This window comes from Myotis lucifugus, unplaced genomic scaffold, assembly GCF_000147115.1.
Source record: "Myotis lucifugus unplaced genomic scaffold, Myoluc2.0 scaffold_91, whole genome shotgun sequence".
Taxonomy (NCBI): Eukaryota; Metazoa; Chordata; class Mammalia; order Chiroptera; family Vespertilionidae; genus Myotis; species Myotis lucifugus.
In genome coordinates this window covers 1,226,924-1,249,701 of record NW_005871139.1, presented here as the reverse complement: position 1 = coordinate 1,249,701, position 22,778 = coordinate 1,226,924, and positions in this window count along the sequence as shown.

Sequence of the window (22,778 nt, the reverse complement as noted above, 5' to 3'; positions counted from 1 at the left end):
TAAGACCATCCTGCATATCAGATATTTACATTACGATTCATAACAGTAGCAACATTACAGTTATGAAGTAGCAACGAAAATAATTTTATGGTTGGGTCACAACATGAGGAACTGTATTTAAAGGGCCAGAAGGTTGAGAACCACTGCTTTAAGCAGAGGATACAGTGCTCAGCAGAGTACAGATTGGTGGGAAGGACCCACCCCATGGTGTCCCTGATGTTTCCATTAAGTTCCTAATTCAATGAGCAGAAATCACAATTTATCAAAACTCCAAAAATCCTGTAGGACAAGAGCAGATGCCACATATCCTGATGCAACTTTTTCTTGACCTCTTGTGTGTTTATAAATAAGTTGTCCATTAAGTTTATTATCCAAATCTGAACATGCTTGGGAGTGAAAGGGCTGTTAACTGGACAGATGTGGAAGCAATATGCATAAACCAGGACTGCCCTAGCAAATGGGGACATATGGTCATCCTACCTGTGAGGTAGTCATCTGTCAGTCACACTCACTTTGCCGGATACGGCCCTGTCAGGTTGGAGGAAACAGCTGGATCCTTGCTTGGCCACAAATCATTTATGGGCTTTCATCAGCATTGCTGAAGAATTTACATAGCAAATTATGTACTTCCACGCAAAGGACGGTTTACAAACATCAGGGTCGGTTAAATTCTTGAATTAAGCTCTGCTAATGGTCATTCTTAATGAGAGCTCCCATTCTGCCATCCTGTTTACTCCTAAAATGGTTACATCTCACAAAGAAGGTGCCAAAATTTGAGGTCTATTGCAACCCTTGTTTAAAATGATCATTTCCTCACACTCAAAAGCTGAGAGGCAGAGGTTGTAAAATGCTCCTTTGAAGGAACTTAAGAGGTAAATTGCCACCTTGGCGGCTGAGAGCTCTGCACATAATATCCATATGGGCTGGTCATAGCTCAGGAAAACCTAGGGAAGCATGTGTAGATGAAAAGACCATCAAACAAACGTATTAACCAGTTGTGTTTGAAGTGCAGGAAAACAAAGCAGCTGAGAGCTGTAAGGCCCAGGTGAGCCTGAGTCAGGGTTTCCCACTACATCCTGTCTCCACATCCTGCAAGTTTTCAACATCTTTTACCGGCCAGGCTTTCCGGGTTATGAGCTTCCTAGGATGTGGGCCCTGAATGCATGTTCCGGTACATCCTCTCTGACTTGGAAGTGTTTACTCTCTGTAAATATACCTCTACTCTCATACTATCTTTAAAGTCCTTTAAAAAAAATCCCCACACTTAGGTTATAATTAAAATTGTCCCAAATACATATATGTATGTGATAAATAGGTGTGTAGTTCCTTTCAATTATTCCCGAGTTTTTCTGGAAAACCAGTATCCAGTCTTGTTAAGCAGAAATATATGTGTGAAGCTGGGTATTAAAAGAAATGCAAAACTGAGCATCTAAAAGAACAGGGTTGTTTTTATGCATAATATTTAAGTTTAATCACATGAAATTAGACCTAATGGTCAGCATCAGTTGATCCCTGCACTATATCAACTACTGCATTAATGATGTTTAGGATCTTTATCATGGTAGTATTAAAATCATCCTCTAATCACACTCAAGAGCAAGATTTAGTATAAAATAAGTCTATCTTGCAACATTTGCAACAACGTGGATGAATCTTGAGGGCATTGTGCCAAATGAAATAAGTCAGACAGAGAAAGACAGTCCTGTATGATCTCACTATGTGTGTAATCTAAAAAACAGAACCATAGATACAGAGAACATATTAGCGGTTGCCTGAATCAGGGAGAGACAAATTTTATAACTATGTGAGGTGATACCTGTTGACTAAAATTGTGGTAAACATGTTGCAATATATATACATAGGAAATCACTATGTTGTACACCTTAAACCAATACAATGTTATATATCAACTAGAGGCCTGTTGCATGAAATTTGTACATGGGTGTGGTCCCTAGGCCTGGCTGGCAATCGAAGAGCTAGCGTCTGGCATGGAAGGGCAGGTCCCAGCTGACCTCTGGGTCCTGGGCAGCACTTGGGCCCCCACGCACCACCCTCCACCTGAATCATGGCGCCGAGTCCCCACACGGAGATGCAGTGAGCACAGCCAGACGCCAAGGTCTGGGGCGCAGAGTGGGCCTCTGGGCTTCCCAGCAGTGCTACATGGAAGCCGGGCAGGCAGTATGCTCTCTCCCGGCCGGCCTTGCACACTGTCTCCTGTGTGAACCCATGGGGAGCCCGACCAGCCCCTGCAGTCCTCGCAGATGTGGCCTGTCTCACCTGGAAGAGGCCGTGCGGGTGGAGGGTGGGCTCCTTGCGGGCGCCCGGCACCTGAGCGCTGGGGGAGGGGGGGGGCTCCCCACATTCTCACAGCACCTCCGTCCCTATCACCCCCACCCCCAGGTAGCCAGCAAGAGGTCGCAGTGCATCACCAATGCCCGCCATGTTCCACACCGCCCCCTGGTGGTCAGCGCATGTCATAGCAAGTGGTCAAACTCCCAGTCTCCTGGTCCAACTTCCAGTAGAACCCCCCCAAAGGGGACAATTTGCATATTAGGCTTTTATTATATAGGAGTACATCTCAATGAAACTGAGAAGAAGTAGGTCCATCTTGGATCCCATCCAGAGTGGTTTAATTCCTGAAGTTTAAAAAAAAAAAATCACTGTAAAGCAGAATGGGCCCCAGAGTATGTTCATATTTTTAAATTAGTAAATAAATAAAAATAAATAACAAACAATGCTTACTATATGTCTGGAACTATTTTAAGTCCTTTATAAATATTAACTCACTATAGTGAAGTCAAAAGGGCTTTACTCTAGAAAAGAATATGAAATGTTTCTAATAATGCAAAAACCCTATTCTTAAGGCAGAAAAGGAAGGCAAAGAGTGCAGGAACGGCAAGAAAGAGGGGAGGGAGGCCAGGGAATTGAGAAACAGAAACAGAAAGGTGAGGAAAGGAGAGACAGAAAGTGGAACTTATTTCAATAGGAGAGATAATTAATAAAGAAGGTTAATGATGAGGGGGGGAGAGAGAGAGAGAGAGAGAGAGAGAGAGAGAGAGAGAGAGAGAGAATGAAAAGTTACTCAAAGACTAGCCCCCTTCCAGCACTGGTATTTGGAGAAAGCCTTTATTAAGAGCATCGCACTGGTAGCTAATGTGAGGATTTAGTACACAGATGAGGCATTTCTGCTAAATGAAGGCCAAATGATGTCACTGTGTACCTTATAAGAAAAGTTTCTCATATTTTGAATGAAGAAAAGGGATGGGAAACTTGAGTAATCCTTTGACGCAAGAGAGCTTAGGTAGAGCAATCTCAGAAGACCCAAACAACACCTCATTCACATTTAAAACCGCAGCTTAGCCAAGGAAAACAATTTTCCATCACACTGAAATAATATTAATTTGGAATATTATGGTTTTTACTGCATTATTGATTTTTAGCAGATAAGTTCATTTTCTTCTCATGCTTGTATAAATTTTATGGGTTGTAGGAATTTATAACTAATTTTTCTTTTTTATTTATATGAAACTTAAAATTTTATATGAGAAACACCCTATCAACAAACCTTTACACACATAAACATACACACAAAATCCAGGTTCAGTGTTCTCACCTGTAAACTCTTATACACATTAAAGGAGAAATAACAATACCTTTACAGAAACTCTCCCACAGAAGAGAACATAAGCATTCCCAACTCATTTCCTTAGGCCAGTATAACCTTGACACAAAAAATTGTTTAAAATGTACAATAAAGAAAATGGTAAATTAATCTCTCTCACAAACAGTGATGTGAACCTCCACAGAATAGTAGTAAAATGTATAAAAGGAGGCTTTTTACTAGAGTTTATGAATTATTGATATACAGAGGTGGACGTTTATATTAGAACAGCACTATGTAGCATTTGTTAATTGTAATATAGTGCATTTAATGATGTAAAACTTATTTTAGAAGTCAACAGCAGCATTTTTTTTGAGAGAGAATTATTTTTTTATTTAATAATCCTGACAGGCCATGGTAGTGGGGCGTGGGGTCTAAAACAAAGATGGAGTTTCTCTGGCAGCCAGGAAAGAGGACATGAGGAGACAAGGCTAAAAAGGAAGAGATGAAGAAGTGTAAGCTGAAAGAGAGAGGAAGAGGCTCGGTAGCTTGGCCATGTGAGACAAAGCGGTGGCCAGGAACGCATTCCTGGCCATGGAAATATCCAATGGACCTTCAAAAACACAGGCGTTCCATGAGAGTCCACAGGAAGTTGCAGTGCTGTGGCACAGCTGCTGCTGTTACCCTCTCAGCCTTGGATAAAATTCTTCTACCTTGCCTTGTGGTGAAGATACTTTGGGGAAATCTAGGACAAGAGATTGTGGTCTACATTTGGACCAACAACCATATAACTAAGTAAGATTATGATTCCCACTTTATAGAAGAGGATTAGGTAATTTGTTGAAGATCACACGACTCTAACGTGGCAGGGTTGGCATCTGGACCCAGGGAGCTGATTTACCGGCACCTGTGGTTGTACCTGCCAAAGCATACTGCCTCTTAAAAATGACATATCCTGCATTTTTTATCTTTTAAGGATTCAATCATACATTAAGTCAGACAAACAAACAAATAAAAAGCAAAAAGCTACACAGAAATCCATCTTTCTGTTGATGTCATAAAGTCTTGAGTTACAACCAACACTGCCTGAGACCAGAACCGTATCTTCTGCCCTGCCTGTTCTCCTGTCCTCCCTTCCTCCAGGCAGCTCCCTTCAGTCTTTCTCACACCAATTACTCTAAGCATATTGTTTTACACGGTGATTCATTTAAAACACAAATTGTTTGGGGCAGTATTTGGCCTCGGTAGGTGGTACCTGTCTGTCTCAGGCAAGATTTTGGTGATCAGAATATGCTAAACCAAGTAATCTCAGGTCTTACAGAATGTTTCCTATGCCTATTGTTGCCACCCTCTGCTCTCTCCTCTAACAGCTGGGCGGTTGATGCTGCTGGAGGAAATCACCCTGTCCTGCCAGGCTGTCTTCTCCAGGCTCCGAGTCCTCAGTTCTGTCCTTCACTTCTAGTTACCTGTGGTCAGCATCTTCTCTATAGTCACTTACCATTGTAAATCTTCATCATCCTCGAGGCCCTAACACACTCCCACGCCTCTCGTTATTAGCAGGTGGCACTGCTTCCTACTTGACCCAGAAAACTGGAGGTAGCAGCCTTACGCTGCTACAGCCTCTACATCATCTTCTCCTCACACCTCCTGCTGCTCCTGTGTTTTATATTTCAGCCCCGCAGAAGGAAATCATCCTTCACCCCTCACCGATCCTTAATCAGTTCCCAACACTCTCCCGTCCCCTCTCAAGGACAACGCTTCCCACCTTTGCCTCATCACTCCTTCTAACGCTGACCTCAGACGACCTTATATCTTTCAGAAACGACTGCAATAGTTTCCTTTTGGTCGCCCCGCATCAGGTTTTTTCTCTCCCTTCAAATACAGCCTTTTGGATCGACTTTAAATCCAATTCCTACCACCACTGCTTGGATTTCCCCGTGTTCTCGGGTGTAGGATAAAAGGTAAGCTAAGCTCCTTTTCTTCCTCCAGAACTTTATTGGTGATTGTATCATCAGGTTTACGTATTTTAAAACCAATTCTGTTTTCAGCGACTTGGGATCAGAACAAGATAAAGAGGGCTGGCATCTTGAAACTCTTTGGCAGCTCATAAATGGTTAGATTATCTTTTTGTTGTTGTTGTTGTTCCAAAAAGAGCTGGAGGACTCACATTTATTGATTTCAAAAACATACTACAAAGCTATGGTAATTAAAGCAGTGTGGTACTAGCATAAATACAGACAAGTAATCAATGAAATAGAAATGCAAGTCCAGACATGCATCTATAATCTACAATCATAATTTTTTTTTACTTTAATATTTCAATTACAGCAGATTACAGCACAGGGAACACAGTCAATAATATTGAGATAACTATGTATGGGGCCAGGTGGGTACTTGAAGCAGCAGGGGCACCACTCTGTAAAGTACGCGATTTCTAACCACTTTGCTGTTCATCTGAAAGTAACACAGAATAATATTGACTGTACATTGTAATTGAAAAATAAAAAATAGATTTTCTCTGATCATCAGTTTATTTGGTTCATTAGATTCCACATATTGAGTGACTGTTGAACCTCAGAGGGAAGATAGGGGAGGGTGGGTGGGAAGAGATCCTATATGCATAACCCACAGACACAGACAATGGGGTGGTGAGGGCCTGGGGGGCAGGGAGGGAGGAGGATGGGAGCGGGCTGGAAGAGGTTAATGGGGGGCGGGGGAGGAGAACCTATGTAAACCTTTAACAATAAAGATTTAAAGAAAAATATATTTAAAAAATAGATTCTCTTTATGGCTCTCAGCCCTCTGCTTCAGAATGAGAGAGGAAAAGCAGCAGGAATTGAAAAGTATTTTTTCATTTCTTGGTTTTAGGCTTCTCATTTTCTGGAACTCGGGATCCAACAATGGTGGACTAGACATGGTGCCTTGGGCTCCTTATCTAATTACTTACACACCTGGTGCACAACAAACAGGCTAATGAGACACAGTTAAGTAAAAACATGGCATATGATAAGAGAGAGTTACCAAACAAATTATTTTCTTTTACAGGAGCCATGTAATATTCAAGTTAAGCTGCTTTTGTGGTGTTTTCATGTATTTTGGCACAATTGGGTGAGGGTATCTCTTTGTTCCCGAGCTGGTTCGCACACGCCTGGACAGTCGCAAGCTGTGCTAGATGCGCACTGTTGGAGTTAACGCCGCATATTTTGGGAGCTCGTCATGTCTGAGAGCAGGAGCTTCCTCTCCTGATTGAGGCATGTACTTGCTTGTTTTGCTCACTTCTTCCTTCCCCAAAGGCTTAGCAACCCAGGGGAGCTGACAACTCATTATTTTGGAACTTGGAAGAAGTGTTGGAGTTGGCAAGCGTGAGCCTGTCCTCCCCACGAAGGTTGCCTCCCTGATCCTCGATTTGGTGACATTCAATTACACAAATATTTACCAACTGACTTAGGCACAAGGGACGAGGCTGGACACCCAAGGAAAAGGAGCATGATACAATTTCTCCTACCAGGCGTCTTGTCACTGGGGCATTACACAGACACCTGCACTGTAAGGTCCGGCCAAGCTTCCTGAGAGGTGCACAGAGTGCTAAGTGAGAGCAACAAGGAAAAGAGAGGACACGCCCAGTGCCCACAATGCCCCTGGGCACAGGCTGCGGTCAGGGCCGCTCTGCCCTTTACTCATCTCAGAGCCATTCTTACCTATCCCATGCCAAAGGGTTAGACTGAGTATTAAAATATTTTATTTCAATGTCCTTCCACAAAAGGGAGTAGGAAGTTAGCAAATGTTCATTTCTTTTGCTTTGATGGTATCCTTTAGATGAACTCTGCCTAAAAACAGGTGTGAGATGTCAGGCAGAGATGGAGCGAAAACGCGCATTTTAGTCAGAGAAAAAATCCTGAAAGAACACAGAAAATGGATTTTGTTTAGAAAATGCCCCAGTTCTCTTACAGAAAAGGAAAGGGAGGGACTTGGAAAGGTAAATTGGGGCCACTCTGAAGCGGTGGCGGGATCTGGAAAGGCGGGGTGGTACAATGGTTAGGCCTGGGCTTTGGAGTCAAATTACTTAGGTCCCATTCCTGGTTCTGCCATACCTATTCACCGTGTGACCCAGAGCAGGATACTAACTCCCGGTGCCTCTATTCTGTCATCTGTAAAACAGAGTTAATACAAGTGCCTTTGCCACACAGCTGTCCTGTTCTGTGGATTAAAGGGGTTAAAATGTGTAAAGCAATTAGAAATATGACTGCATGTAGTGAACACCCAATAAACACTAACTAGTTCTTATTAGCAGGCTGACATAGTCATCATGAAGTGTCACAGCCAGGAAGCATGCTCAAATGCTTACCCTTCAGAGGAAACATGACCTGCCTTTACTAAGGTAGATGAGCATTCTGATCTGAGAAAAGGCTCTGCCTCATTACCTGGTTGAGATAATATAGTGTTTTCTTAGCAAATGATAAAGAACAGGTGTGAACTATTCCCTTAGACTTCCTGTACTTGGGACGATGCCTGTATGCCCCTCATCTCCATGAGGTTCCCTAGTTCCACCCCAGGAGGGAGACTGCCAGCTGCCACCTGGAACCTTCAGTCAATAGCAGACATCGCCCTTCCTTGCTTGCTGGCGATTGGAGGGTCACCTGTATCATGGTGGACAGACGGCCAGAAACCAGCTTGAATAACAATAGTTCAGGTTCTTGGGAACTAAAAGCCTCACCTTCCAGAACCCTTAAGTTCACAGATTAAAATCTGCCTAGACAAGCACCAGCCCCTGATCCCTGCTTGGCTGCTCTCCAAAGGCAGGTGGATGGATGAGCCACCCAAAGAGCGCCGTTCTGGAAGCCTGGGGAGGCCTGACTCCTTCCCCCAGACATTACCTCCAGCCAGCAGGCAAACTTAGGGATAACAGTGTGTCCTTGGGGTTAAGAACATGTATCACCTCCTGATGAAGGTTGGAATTAAGACTTCGGCTTTAAGAAAAACCAGTAAGTGAAAAATATAACCCACATGGCGTAAAGAACAGAATTTACATCTAATGCTAAAACTTCAACCTCATCCCTCAGTAAAGGGAAGAAATTAGGAGAGGAACCTCGGTTGCGTGTGTGTGTGTGTGTGTGTGTGTGTGTGTGTGTGTGTGTGTAGGGGGGATGAGGGGGGGGGACTCTTCGGTGAAGTGGATGAAGGTGAATTCTATAACTTCAACTTCAGAATAGGCATCAGGTGCAAGATTTACTGGGGAAACAAGTAACCTGAGGGGGCTTGAAGCCCCCTGCTCTCCTGATAGTCTAAACTGGAAAGTGAACTTTGTAGTGGATGAGACCATCACTTTTACACTCCAAATGAAGTCAAGTGCCTGCTGATTAGGGAAATGCTGACAATGATAGCTGCTGGGGGGGCAGGGGTGTAGATAAGACCTTGAGGGCCTATGGGAATTAGCCGCCCCTCCTGCTGTGGGAAAGAAGCCAGCAGTCCCTGAGGCCACCCTATCCTTGGCAAGTTGGGTTCAGGTACAGCCCCTCCCACTGGGAAAATGGGACCTTCAGTCCCAGCCAGCTCAGTTGTTAACAGTCCACAGAGAGCTCCTGGGTGATTCCACCAGCCTCATCCCTGAAGAACCACAGGTTTTGATCAAGGAGTTAGAGTCTGAACTGTGTGCTCACTCCATCAGCAATGGAAGGGTGTGGGGGGAAGGGGTGGAAGAGCCTGGAGCTGTCCCAGCAGCATTCAGATATTCACAAAACTGCACCCATTGTGCTCTGGATACTCAAGATGAAGAAGGGCACAAAACCCACATCCTCAGAAAACAGTTAAAATACTTTAGAATGGTTAGCTGACAGGGACTAGACTCAAGTTTTACAGTCATGCAGATAAAACACAGCCTTAGTCAGTGTAATTCCAGACAGCAGACCTGAAAATAATAAGTAGATTTCACCTCAACATAAAAGCAAATGAAAACACAATTAGAGCTGCCCAGCAAAGGATGAAGTGGGAGCCTTCAAAAGAATGAGTTCCCTATCACTGGAGGTATTGAAGCACAGACTGGGGGCCATCTGTCAACTGTTATGTAGGTGGTATTTCTGCACTGGGAGGTGGTTGAAGTAAACAAAGGAGGCTTTCCCTGACCAACACTTACCAAGGCTGTTTTTGCTCTTTCAATGACCCAACTCTGATGTTGCTTTAATTTTGCTTCATAGAACCCAGAGTGTTAAAGAGGTTTGCTTTGGTCTTTCAGGCTCTACACAGGACTGTGGGGATATTATAAGTCAATGTCACTTCATTTTACTGATGAAGAGGTGGAGATGCCACTGTTAGGTTTCTACGGTTACATGGTTGATAAGTGATAGAACAGGCATATGAACTCATGACCTGGAGTACACTAGTCTCCCCTTATCCATACGGTACACATTCCAAGATCTCCAATGGATGCCTGAAACTGTGGATAGTACCAAACCCTATAAATAGTGCTTTTTCTATATATACATACCTATGGCAAAGTTTAATTTATAAATTAGACACAGTAAGAGGTTACCAACAACAGTAATAAAATAGAAAATTATCATAATACTAGAGGCCTGGTGCACGAATTCATGCATGGGTGGGGTCCATTGACCTGGCTGGCAATCGGGGCCGATCAGGGCCAACTCGCCCAGTCCTGTTCAGGGTCGATAGAGGCCAGCTGGCCGAAGAGGGACCACAGGAGGGCTCCAGGGCATGTCCGGCCCTCTTGCCCAGTCCCAATTTGCCAGACCCCAGCAGCAAGCTAAACTACCGGTCAGAGCATCTGCCCCCTGGTGGTCAGTGTGCGTCACTGCCACTGGTCGAGCGGTCGACCAAATGGTCGGACACTTAGCATATGGCTTTGGGGTCATAATTAAGTAAAATAAGAGTTACTTGATACTAAGACAATTATCTGATAACACGGATAGCTACTAAGTGACTAACGGGCAGTGTGAATACACTGGATGAAGGGATGATTCAAGTCTGGGTGGGATGGAGCAGACAATGTGAGATTTCATCATGCTACTAAGAACAGCAAGCAATTTAAAAGATGAATTGTTTATTTATTGCAATTTCTATTTCATACTTTTGGATCACTGTTGACAGTAGGTAACTGAAACCATGGAAAGTGAAAACATGAATAAGGGGGAAATACTGTACTGTGATGGTTTCCTAACTGTTCTTCCATCTATTATTTCCCCAATACTACTTATCCTACCCACATTCCATACTGATATACCTAAAACACAGTCCTGATTATGTCATTGCTGTATTTAAACCATTCCCAAAGCTCCCTGTGCTCTTTAAAAATATACTTAGAATTATTTATTATACCATTTAAGGTTCAACTTTCTTGGTTTTATCTCTAATTTCAGCCCTCAACCCAGTTCATTTTATACACCAAGATGTATGTTAAATGTGTACTGAATACAATTGGTTGTGGGAATAACAATTTTATTTTTTCAGACTATTTCTTGCCATATTCCTCCTTTGCTGATCATCTGGTTGTTGACTAGCATGTGACAAACCTCAGTATTTCAAAACACGTGCTGTTCTTCAGGAAAATAACACAAGATACCATGGAGCATGTTTTGAGCAATGTTTCACTAAGGGAACTTCAAATGAAAGCCTGTGTATGTAGGAGGGGGAAAAACCTAGTCATAGCCCACTTCCAAGAATTTCCTAATAATTCCTCTTTCTTTCACCAGAAAAATAAATCAGAGCTTTTAAAATGTACCTTCTAGATAACAGCTTTTCATAAATCATTCTGCACTTACATGAGAGTACACGCCCTTACAAGATCAACAGCAGCATCCTTATTACTCTAAGATAAAGGATCAAGCCCCTAATGCATTTAAAGGCCAAGTAGAAAACTCCTCCAGAAACATTTAAGACATCTGAAATTCTAGACTTTAACAGGAATGACAAAATAAAATGTATCGAATCATAAATTAATCAGAATTTACGACAGTGATATCTTTGACTCCTACCCACTTTCACAAACCATAATTTCCATTAATAATTGACCATCTATATTCCCCAACTTACATGTCAAATGATCCAGGATCCTACTCTTTTGAGGATAAAAAATGGAATGATTTGTGATGGATCTGTTAATTGCCAGAGTGAATGAGTTAACTTTTGCTGCACAGCAACTTACCACCCAAACTTAGTGGCTTGAAATGTCATCTATTGGATTGTCAGAGGGTGATAAACCATCACTCAATATCTCAAACAAACAAACAAAACACAAAGCTGAATTTATTGCTGACATGAGAGGGGAGAATTATGCAGATCAGGCATAGTCTCTCCAAGCAGAGCAGACTGCTAATCTGATAAAGGGCCTACGGGATTCATGGAATTCAAAGATTGGTGGATTTTCAGGGTCATAAGTGAGTTGACATTATCTGTTGAATCATAGTACGTTGGGTGAGACTTTTGTTGATGGGTTGGCACACTCAGAGATGTGCTTATATGAATGAATTCGTTCCGGATTGACTGATTTACAGAAGTGAGAAGCTAATACTGATTGGTTGGGCTTACAAAAGCATGTTTAATGAGGCAAGTTGTAGTTATCTATTAAATGGGTTAGACATTGGTATGGTGATTATTCATGTCCATGAATATGGAAAAATTTATCTTTTTCTAGAGTATGTGAAATAGGAAATCTCAAAGATGACTTCCTGCTATCATGCTCCTGGAATGTGAGCTGGGTTTAGTGACTTGTGTTAACATAATGTGGCAGAAGTAATGAGTTGTTAACTTCAGAACTAAGTTATAAAAAGACTGTGGCTTCTGCCCTGGGGGTCTTCTTTCACTTGACTCTCTCACTCCAGGAGGAAGTAAGCTGCCATGTTGTGAGCAGCTCTGATGAGAGCCCCATGTGACAAGAAACTGATATCTGAAGCCAACAACCAGTGAGGACCTGAGGTTTGTCAGTAGACATTTGAATGATTGGATCCTTCCCTAGTCACGTTTTGAGATGACTGCAGTCTCAGCTGACATGTTGACCTAAGTCTTGTGAGAGACCTCAAGTCAGAGGCACCCAGTTAAGCTGTGCCTGGATTCTTACAGAAACTGTGAGATCATAGATGTTTGTTGTTTTAAGCTGCTAAATTTTAGGATGGTGTATTACACAGCAATAGAAAATCTATACAGGGTGGGAACTTTATTTAATCATCATTATTGAGCTTATGATCTGTGAGTCAGCTAGATAGTTCTTTGGAACTGGACATGTTCATTTAATCTTTCCTAGGCTTTGTTATGCATTGGTGGTAAGCTGGTGCATTCGATAGTGAATGCATGATGTTGGATGCCCTCACTCACATCTAATGGTTGGCAGGCCATTGGCTAGGGATCCCCATTTCTCTTCCATCTTCTATCAGGTTAGATCTGGTTGTTCACCTGGTGGTCTGTCTCAAGGTTCTAAGCCTAGCAAAAAGGTAATCCTGGGTATGCAAGTAGTTTCCAAGTCTCTGTTTGCTTTAGGTTTGCTAATATTCCATTGGCTAGAGCAAGTCACATGGCCAACCCATATTCAAAGGGTGATGATACAGACTAGCACCTTAAAGGGAGGGTCTGCAATGTCACAAATTACAAGGGGAAGAATTTGTGGTCATTTTAATTTAAAACATGACAAAAATAATAAGTAATGGCCTTTCCTTTTTTTCTTCTATTTCCCCAAAGAAGAGGTGAACAGCCCAGGCATTACTAAGCATTTATAAATCATCTGAAAAGAGTTCATAGAAGAGAAAGTTAAGGAATTAGGTGGTTGCTTTAAAGAGGAAGATTAGATGAGCAAAAATATATCATTTGGATAAAAAAACTATATATACATATAATTTGCAAAAATAAGAAAGCATATATAAACATGATCCTGAAGTCACAAAAATAAATTTGGCCTGGACATCAAGAAACCTATCTGCCAAAGGGATTTGGAACATCTCTCAGCCATTAATAAACTTGAAATTTCACTGCATTAGAGTCATCCTCATTCAGAAATACAGGGCAAGTTTTCTCGATTCAAGTCTAAGAATACATATCACATCCACATTTAGAGCCTAAGATTATAGAAAAGATTCTAGTACATCACCCTTTAGTATATCCATCTAATCTATCAATGTCTTTGGGGTTTTCCCTAGTTGATCATGTAATTTTGTGATGTTGTAATTGCACCAGGAACTCTGCCCAGGGATCCAGATGCATAGGCCCATGGGAAAGTAGAATCTAGGTCACCTGTTTTCTCAAGTTGTCATTGAGGTTCTCATGTTTTAGGCTCTCTTGTTTACTGTTTTGTTTTCTTGTCAACTGCTCATACTAGTTCTTACCAAACCATATTAACCATATCCATTTGACCATGCCAGCTTCCACGCTGACACAATGGCTTTTCCATATGTATATTACTTATCATTGCAGAGAAAATTGATATACTTCAAATAGCTTATAAAAGCCATAAAGATGGTATTTCTATAGTAAATTGGAATTACAAAGGATTTTCTCAATTTTTCTTCACAGCAGCCATACCATGTTTTATTTTTAAAAACAAATAGAAAACATTTTATAGAGGGAAAATCTCATTGTCAGAAGGATATGTCTTGCCCAGAATCACTCAGCCAGTGAATGGAATAATCAGAACCACACATCAGTTCTTCTGGCTCCAAACACATTCTTTCCATTTCATCACATATCTATTTCTTTACTCATCAACCTTTAACCATTCTACCTGCCACATACAAACGGCACTGAAACTATTCTGTGAGAACAGATATGGGAAACACAGTCTCTGTGAGTGTTCTCTTTCCCTCAGCAATGACACAGCCCAGAGGGCCTTCACAGTTCAATTACTTGTTAAGAAATTATAACAGTAGGCATTTTGAAGTATGAAAAAATCACAAACACTTTAAAAATGCCTCATTTTAATTAAACCCAAGCCCAGACAATAAGCAGGAAATTCTCTGGATGTGGGAGAAAGAAATTTTGCACACTTTCCTGTTTTGAATTTGGTATAAACATGTGCATACATCTGTTGTTTATATTTTCTTGAATATTCTCAGCAAACCTTCATGTTTTAAAAAATACTAGAATGATATGAAGAGACCCTTGCCTTTTTGGAGTGTTTTATAGTTGTAAGGCATTTTCAAACACATTCCTTAATTCTCCCACCAAGTTGTGAGGTAAACAGACAGCAATTGGCCCCATTTTATAGACATAAAATAGAAACTCACAGAGGTTCAGATGCCCTTGAGCTTGGACAACTCAGAACGTTAGAACTAGGAGGGCTTTCCTTAGTGACTGTGTAGGGCATCATTTCCCAGCATGTGCTCTGTGTCACACTGGGCTTGTGAGATGCTCTATAAAAAGTGGTTCCGTGCCAGAAAAATTTAAGTAACACTGCATATTATATTCCCTACTTGAGAATTACAAAATATATATATATATTACTATAAGTAGTCTCTGAGAAGTATTGCAGTGAAACCACCACTATCTAACTCCAGAACATACTCATCACCCCCTCAAAAACCCCATTCTCCCCGGCAAATGTTCCTCTTTCCTCCTCTCCCCCAAACCCTGGCAACCACTTTCTGCTCTATGATTGTGCTTATTTTGAACATTCCATATAAATGGAATCATATGTTATGTAGCCTTTTTGTGACTGGCTTCTTCACTTAGCATAATGTTTTGAAGGCTCATCCATGTTGTAGCATGTATCAATACTTCATTCCACTTATGGCTCAATAATTTACCACATGGATTTACCACATTTTGTTTATTCATTCATTAGTTCGTGGGATTTAGGTTGTCTCCACTTTTTGGCTATTATGAATAATGCTGACATGAACATTCATGTACACATTTTGTATGAACATATGTTTTCAATTCTCTTGGAAATATAACTAGGGTTAGAATTTCAAGGATTTATGGTAACTCAATGTTTAACATTCTGAGGCACTGTCCAACTATTTAACAAAGCAACTACATCATTTTATAATCCCACCAGAAAAGTATGAGCGTTCCAATTCCTCATCAACACTTGCTGCTTTATATTTTACTTCATTTTTTAAAAAAAATTATAGCCATCCCAGTGGCATAAAGTGGTGTCTCAAAGGATTTTGATATGCGTTTTCCTGATGACTAATGATGTTGAACATCTTTTTATATGCTTACTAGAGGCCCGGTGCACGAAAATTCATGCACTCGGTGGTCCCTCAGCCCAGCCTGCACCCTCTCTCAGTCTGGGACCCCTCGGGGGATGTCCGACTGATGGTTTAGGCCCGCTCCTCGGGGGATGAGGCCTAAGCTGGCAGTCAGACATCCCTCTGGCAGCCCAGGAGCCCTCTAAGCCATTAGTCGGACATCCTTAGTGCTGCCACAGAGGAGGGAGAGGCTCCCGCCACTGCTGCTGCACTGGCCAGCCATGAGCTGGCTTCTGGCTGAGTGGCACTCCCCCTGTGGGAGTGCACTGACCACCCGGGGGCAGTTTCTGCGTTGAGCGTCTTCCCCCTGGTGGTCAGCGCACATCATAGCACCTGGTTGTTCCTGGTCATTCCGCCTTAGGGTCAATTTGCATATTACCCTTTTATTTTATAGGATTGACCATATGTATATCTTCTTTGGGAAAATGTCTTCAAATCCTTTGCTTTTGTTTTAAAAGCGGGTCATCTTTTTATTGTTAAGTTGTAAGAATTCTTTATATATTCTGGATACAATTCCCTTATCAGATATTCAATTTGCAAATATTTATCACACTTTGTGACTTGTATTTTTAGTCTCTTGATGATATTCTTTGAAACACAAATGTTTTTAACTTTGGTGAAGTCTAATTTATCAATTTTTCTCTTATTGCTCCTGCTTTGGGTTTTATATGTAAGAAATCATTGCCTAATCAACACATAAAAATTTATTTTTATGTTTTCTTTTAAAAGTGTATTATTTATGGACTCTATTCCATTGATCTTTATGTCTATCTTTGTGTAAATTACTGTAGACTTATAGTAAGTTTTGAAATTGAAAGCTTTCAAAACATTGTTCAAGATAGTTTTGATTACTCTTGATCCTTTGGATTTCCATATGAATTTTACAGTGTGTCAATTTCTAAAAAAAGAAAAAAAAAGGGTTTGATAGGGATTATACTGAATCTGTAGGTCAGTTTGGGAGTATTGCCATCTTAACAATATTAAGTATTTCAGTTTATGAGAATGGAATGTCTTTCCAATTATTTAGGTCTTTTTTAGTTGCTTTCAACATTGTTTTATAGTTTTCAGTTTAAAGGTCTTATACTTTTTATTAAATTTATTTTAAATATGTTAGTCTTTTGATGCCATTATAAATAGAATTATTTCATTAATTTCATTTTCAGATTTCTCATTGTTATTGTATAAAAATAGTTAATTTTTTTTATATTGCCTGCAACCTTATTGAACCTGCTTATTAGCTTTAATTGTTTTCTTGTGGCTTATTAACATTTTTTATATACAAGATAATGTCATCTGTAAATAAGAATTGTATTATTTCTTCCTTTCCAATCTTTATGCCTTTACTAGTATTTCTTTTTTCTTGAATACTTGCCCTGGCTAGAACCTTCAGTACAATGTTGACTAGAAGTGGTGAGAGCAGACATCTTTGTCTTTTCTTGATCTTGGGGGAAAGTCTTTCAGTCTTTCACCTTTAAGTGTTGTATTAGCTGTGGGGTTTTTGAAAATGTTCTTTATCATATTAAGAAAGTCCCTTTTTATTCCTAGTTTGTTGACTGTTTTTATCATGAATGACTATTTGATTTTGTTGAATGCTTTTCTTGCATTTATTAAGATAATTATGTTTTTGTCCTTTTTTTCTATTAATATGGTGTATTACATTGACTGATTTTCACACGCTGAACCAATTTTCCATTCCTGGGATCAATTTCATTTGGGAATGGTGTATACTCCCTTTCATACATTGTTAATTTTGGTCTGCTAGTATTTTGTTAATTTTTGTGTCTATATTCAAAAGAGATATTGGTCTGTTTTCTTCTCTTGATATATCTTTTTCAGGTTTTGGTATGAGGGTAATATTGGCTTCATAAAATGAATTGAAAAAATTTTCCTCCTCTTCTAGTTCTTAAAAAAGTTTGTGGAAGTTTGCTGTTAATTTTCTTTAAACATTTGGTAAAATTCACTGATGAAGTCATCTAGGCCTAGACATTTCTTTAGGAATGTTTTTGATTAATAATTCAATCTCTTTAATTAATAAGGTCTAGTCAGATTTTCTATTTCTCTTGTGTTTGTGTTCTAGGAATTTGTCAATTTCATCTGTTAACTAATTTATAGACATACGATTATTCCCTTGTAATTGTTTTTATTTCCATAAGGTCAGTGTGTCCTCTTTTTTGCTACTAATTTTATTAATTTGAGTCTTATTTCTTTTTATTTTGGCAAGTCTAGCCAAAGGTTTGTGAATTTTGTTCATTTTTTCAAAGGACCAACTTTTTTGGTTTTGTTGATTTCTGTGTTGTTTTTCTATTTCATTTATTTCTGCTCTAATCTTTATTATTTCCTTCTTTCTGCTTATTTTCAGTTTAGTTTTCTTTTTCTAGTTTCTTAAGGTCGTAGTTTAAGGTATTGATTTATATTTCTTCTTTTACAATATAGGTGTCTACAGTTATACTGATGATATTTCTTTTTGTTTGTTTGTTTGTTTGTTTGCTGTTTAGTCCTCACCTCAGGATATTTTTCCATTGATTTTTTTTTTTTCTTAAGGGAGAGTGGAAGAGAGAGGGAAAGACAGAGAGAAACCTCGATGTGAGAGAAACACATGGATTGGTTGCCTCCTGCATGAGCCCTGACCAGAGCCCAGGCCAGGGAGGAGCATGCAACCAAGGTATGTGCCCTTGACTGGAGTAATCGAACCCGGAACCCTTTGGTTCACAGGCCAATGCTCTATCCACTGAGCCAAACTTGCTAGGGCTCTTGTGATATTTCTTTGACTCCATTATTTAACCATGTGTTATTTAATTTATACATCTTTGTAAATTTTCTAAATTTCTTTCTGTTATTGATTTCTAATTTCATTGCACTGTGATTGAACAATATACTTTGAATAAGTTTAATCTATTTAAGTCAATTTAGACTTTTTCTTTTTAGTGAACACCATTATGCTGAATATCATGATAACTTATATTAAACTTCTGAGCTGTGTAGATATTTACTGTTTGTTGAACTAAATTCATAAAATTTCCCCCAGATATCAGGTTTAACATAGTATCTTAATAAATATAGCAACCAAAAAATATTTTAAAAGATATGAAGATATATACTATACACCCATGTTACCTAAACTTAACTGATAATCAGAACCTTCAGGAAAGTCTTTTAAAACTGGTGACCATGCCATAGTTAGATAAAACTAATGGGTCTACTCTGTGGTCCCACCCTCAGACTTGCTGAACAGGAGGAACTCACCTCTACATGTATCACCAAGTCCAGCAAGTAGCCATTTCTAATAAGAGTATTACATTTTTCTTCTCTTAAATATTGTCCTTAAGGGATCTGGAGTTATTTCTAATTTTCACCAAATGATATATTAAATGCATAAAACCTATAGAATGTAACTCATATTTGTCATTAACACAGATTGTAGGAACAATATTCTGGGCTAAAATATAACAACCTAACACTTAAAGAAATATTTATCTATATATTTTTAAAGTTTTAAATAAGTCCATAAGTTGTTTCTTCACAAATGAAAAGTCAATATGTCACTATTGTCTTTACTATATTAGCAAATAGAGAAATAATGAAAGAAAGTTGAATTCTGTTTGGGACATACTTGTTGAATGAAGTAAATAGAGCCCAAATTCTCTAGACAAATCCTAATTTCAATATTTTTCCCATTGTTTCCTTGTACCTTTGAAATATCCTAAAGCTCCCAACATTTTAAAATTTGACTATATCTCCTAAACTGTGTCTTAAACAATTTGTTGTTAGGTCATATTTCTTGTTCCTCTGTTTAGAAAACAACCACCCACTTTATTCAGATAACCTATTTTCTACCTTAAGAAAAAACATTGATCCTGCTCTTATTCATTTTTAACCTAATTACAGAAAAGGCTTGAAAATATGTAAATAAAATAAAGGAAATCATAACAGAATATAAAAGAAAACCATCTAAAATCACTAGAAACAATTTCATTTTCTTCACACTTAAGCTCTAAGATGTGGAATTTATAAGAAATTATTCTAGAAAATGGAATATGACTGAACACTTATCAATATTGTGAGGAAGCTATTTTCAATCTTTTTCTCATCTCAATTCTGATTCAGATATGAGACACTTTCATGAGCATAGAAACTGATATTAATGCTTCTGAGTTGGGTTTGAGCATGATGCATAATTCTCCTCCAGACATCACAACTGGTAGTGTCATATTTATGTGTCCGACATCCAGTTGAAAATTGTTGCAAAAGAAAAGGAGGAAGGGCGGAAAGGCTGCTAGTATTTACTGCAAGACTAATATGTGTTAGACTCTTTGACATGTTACCCTAATTAAATTTAAATTTCTATAACTTACAATCACCATTAACTATAAAAGAGCTAAATTAGTTTTTATGCTACATTGAGTCCAGGATACTATATTGACTCACAATAAGAAGCATGGATAAATAAAACACAAATTTCACTTAACAGTTGAGTTCTGATTTCTACCAAGGGAATTCTATCTGGTACAATCTTTATAACATTGTTATATTTTTGTTTGTTTGTTTTTTACTTTTTTATTTAAAACTAGAGGCCCGGTGTATGAAATTTGTGCACTTGGGGGGAGTGGTCCCTCAGCCCAGATTGCAAGAGGGCGCAGGCCAGGCCGAGGGACCCCACTGGTGCACAACTGGGGCTAGGGAGGGACACAGGAGGTTGGCCAGCCGGAAGGGACCGCTGGAGGGCTCCAGGGTGTGTCCAGCCGGTCTCACTCAGTCTTGATCGGCTGACCCCAACAGCAAGCTAACCTACCGGTTGGAGTGTCTACCCCCTGTTGGTCAGTGCACATCATAGCGACTGGTCGACCAGTCAACTGTCTGCCCCCTCGTGGTCAGTGCACGTCATAGTGAGCAGTTGAGCAGCCTTAGCATATCATTAGCATATTATGCTTTGATTGGTTGAATGACTGACCAGACAACAGGACACTTAGCATATTAGGCTTTAATTATATAGGATACTTTAAAATTTACAGAACTTTGATACTTACATATAAATATTTCTTTAACTGTTGTAATGTTATTTCTCTCTCTCCCCCTCCTTCCCTTTCACTCTCTTGAAAAATCAATGGAAAAAAATATATCCTCAGGTGAGGATTAACAGAAAAAGAGAAAAAATAAAAATAAATTTACAGAAAATTTCACAGAACTATTACAAAGAACTCTTTGATACCCATCACCCAATTGTGCCATTTAAGTGTGACTATTTGTCTTGTTTTATCATTCTCTCTTTCTCTTTGCCCCTAAATGCTTCAGAGTATATTTTCTGAGAACATCAGGAAATTTAACATAATACAATACTATTTTCTAATTTAGTCCTTATTCAAATTTCTCCAATTGTGCCAATAATGTCCTTTATAGACTTTTTTCCTGGTCCAAGATCTACTTTAGGATACACTCTGCATTTAGTTATCATATCTCCATAGCCTCTTTTAAAGAGGAATGAATCCTTAGCCTGTCTTTGTCTTGCATGGCATTTACATTTTTAGTCTCCGTTTTTGAAGAGACAAGGAAGATGAAAACGTTTCGTTCTATTCAATAAATGTTCAACATCGATTGATTCAACTTGCTTATTAAGTCCTTTACATTCCTAAAAGATCTCATATCTACAGTACAAAATAATATCAAACAAAACAAATGTTTTAAAACTTGTTACATTTATCTATTTGTTTAAGAAAAGTCCAGTGGTTTTAAAGAATCAGGTTTACAAAAGGCTCTTCCTAAGGCTAAATTTATTGGTGTTTTTCCTTGTTGTTGCCTAGAGACTAAACGTATTGATCCAGTTTTCATTGTTTTATAATTAATGCAGAAGAGAGATGAAACTAAGTGAGTAGGAATAAAAATATTACATGGACTCAAAGCATCCAGATTTCAAGGTCATTTGTCACTAAACACTGATTACAAAGAGATCTCATAGGACTAAGAAGAACAAGGAAAAAAGCTATCTTGTCTTATTAAAATATTTTAAAGAAGCTAAAAGGAGGTAAAAAATATTGAGCTAGCTTCTTGGTTTAACAGTAGGTGCTAAACATAAATATTTATTGGACAAATAAAAGAATGAGGAAAACTAATCAGAGAGTGAAGTGAGGCTAAGTGCTCTAAATAAGATAAAATGTATTATATTTTTAAAGATAAAATAGACAATATATGAAGGCAACCTAGGTGTCCATCAATAGATGAATGGATAAAGAATGTGGAATATTACTCAGCAGTAAAAAAGAATGAAATCATGCCATTTGTGACAACATGAATGAACCTAGAGGGTATTATGTTAAGTAAATAAGTCAGACAGAGGAAGACCATATGATTTCACTTATTTGTGGAATTTAAAAAACAAAACAAATGAATAAACCAAACAGAAACAGATCCCCAAATACAGAGAATAAACTTGTTTGCCAGAGGGGAGAGGGGTAGGGGGTGGGTGAGAAAAAAATATAAAACTTTATTGAAATAACTTAAAGAAGATATAATAAATTGAGAGACAATACATATACATGAATAGGAAAACTATTATAAACATATCAATGATCCAATAATTGAGCTACATATTCAATAAGATTTTAATCAAAACTCCAATAGGATTTTTCAAGTACTTTGATGAGCTTATTCTAAAATGTATAGGGAAGAGCAAACAGCTGAGAAAGAGAGGCCAAGGCAGGCTTAAAGAAAAGCTAGACTGGGGGACTTGCTCTATCAATTAATAAGACTTAATCTTTAAGTGATTTAATATTTAAGCATGAGGGTAGAAAAATAGACCAATGGAAAAGAATAGAGATCCCATTATCAGACCCATCCATTTATGGACACTTGATACATGATAGAGCTGACATTGCAGATCTGTAGGGAAAGTGTGGATTATTTTTAAATGCTATCAGAACAACTGATCATCAAAGGGAAAAAATGAAAATGGATTCCAACCCCTATCATGTAAAAGTCTCAAATAAATTATTTTAAAA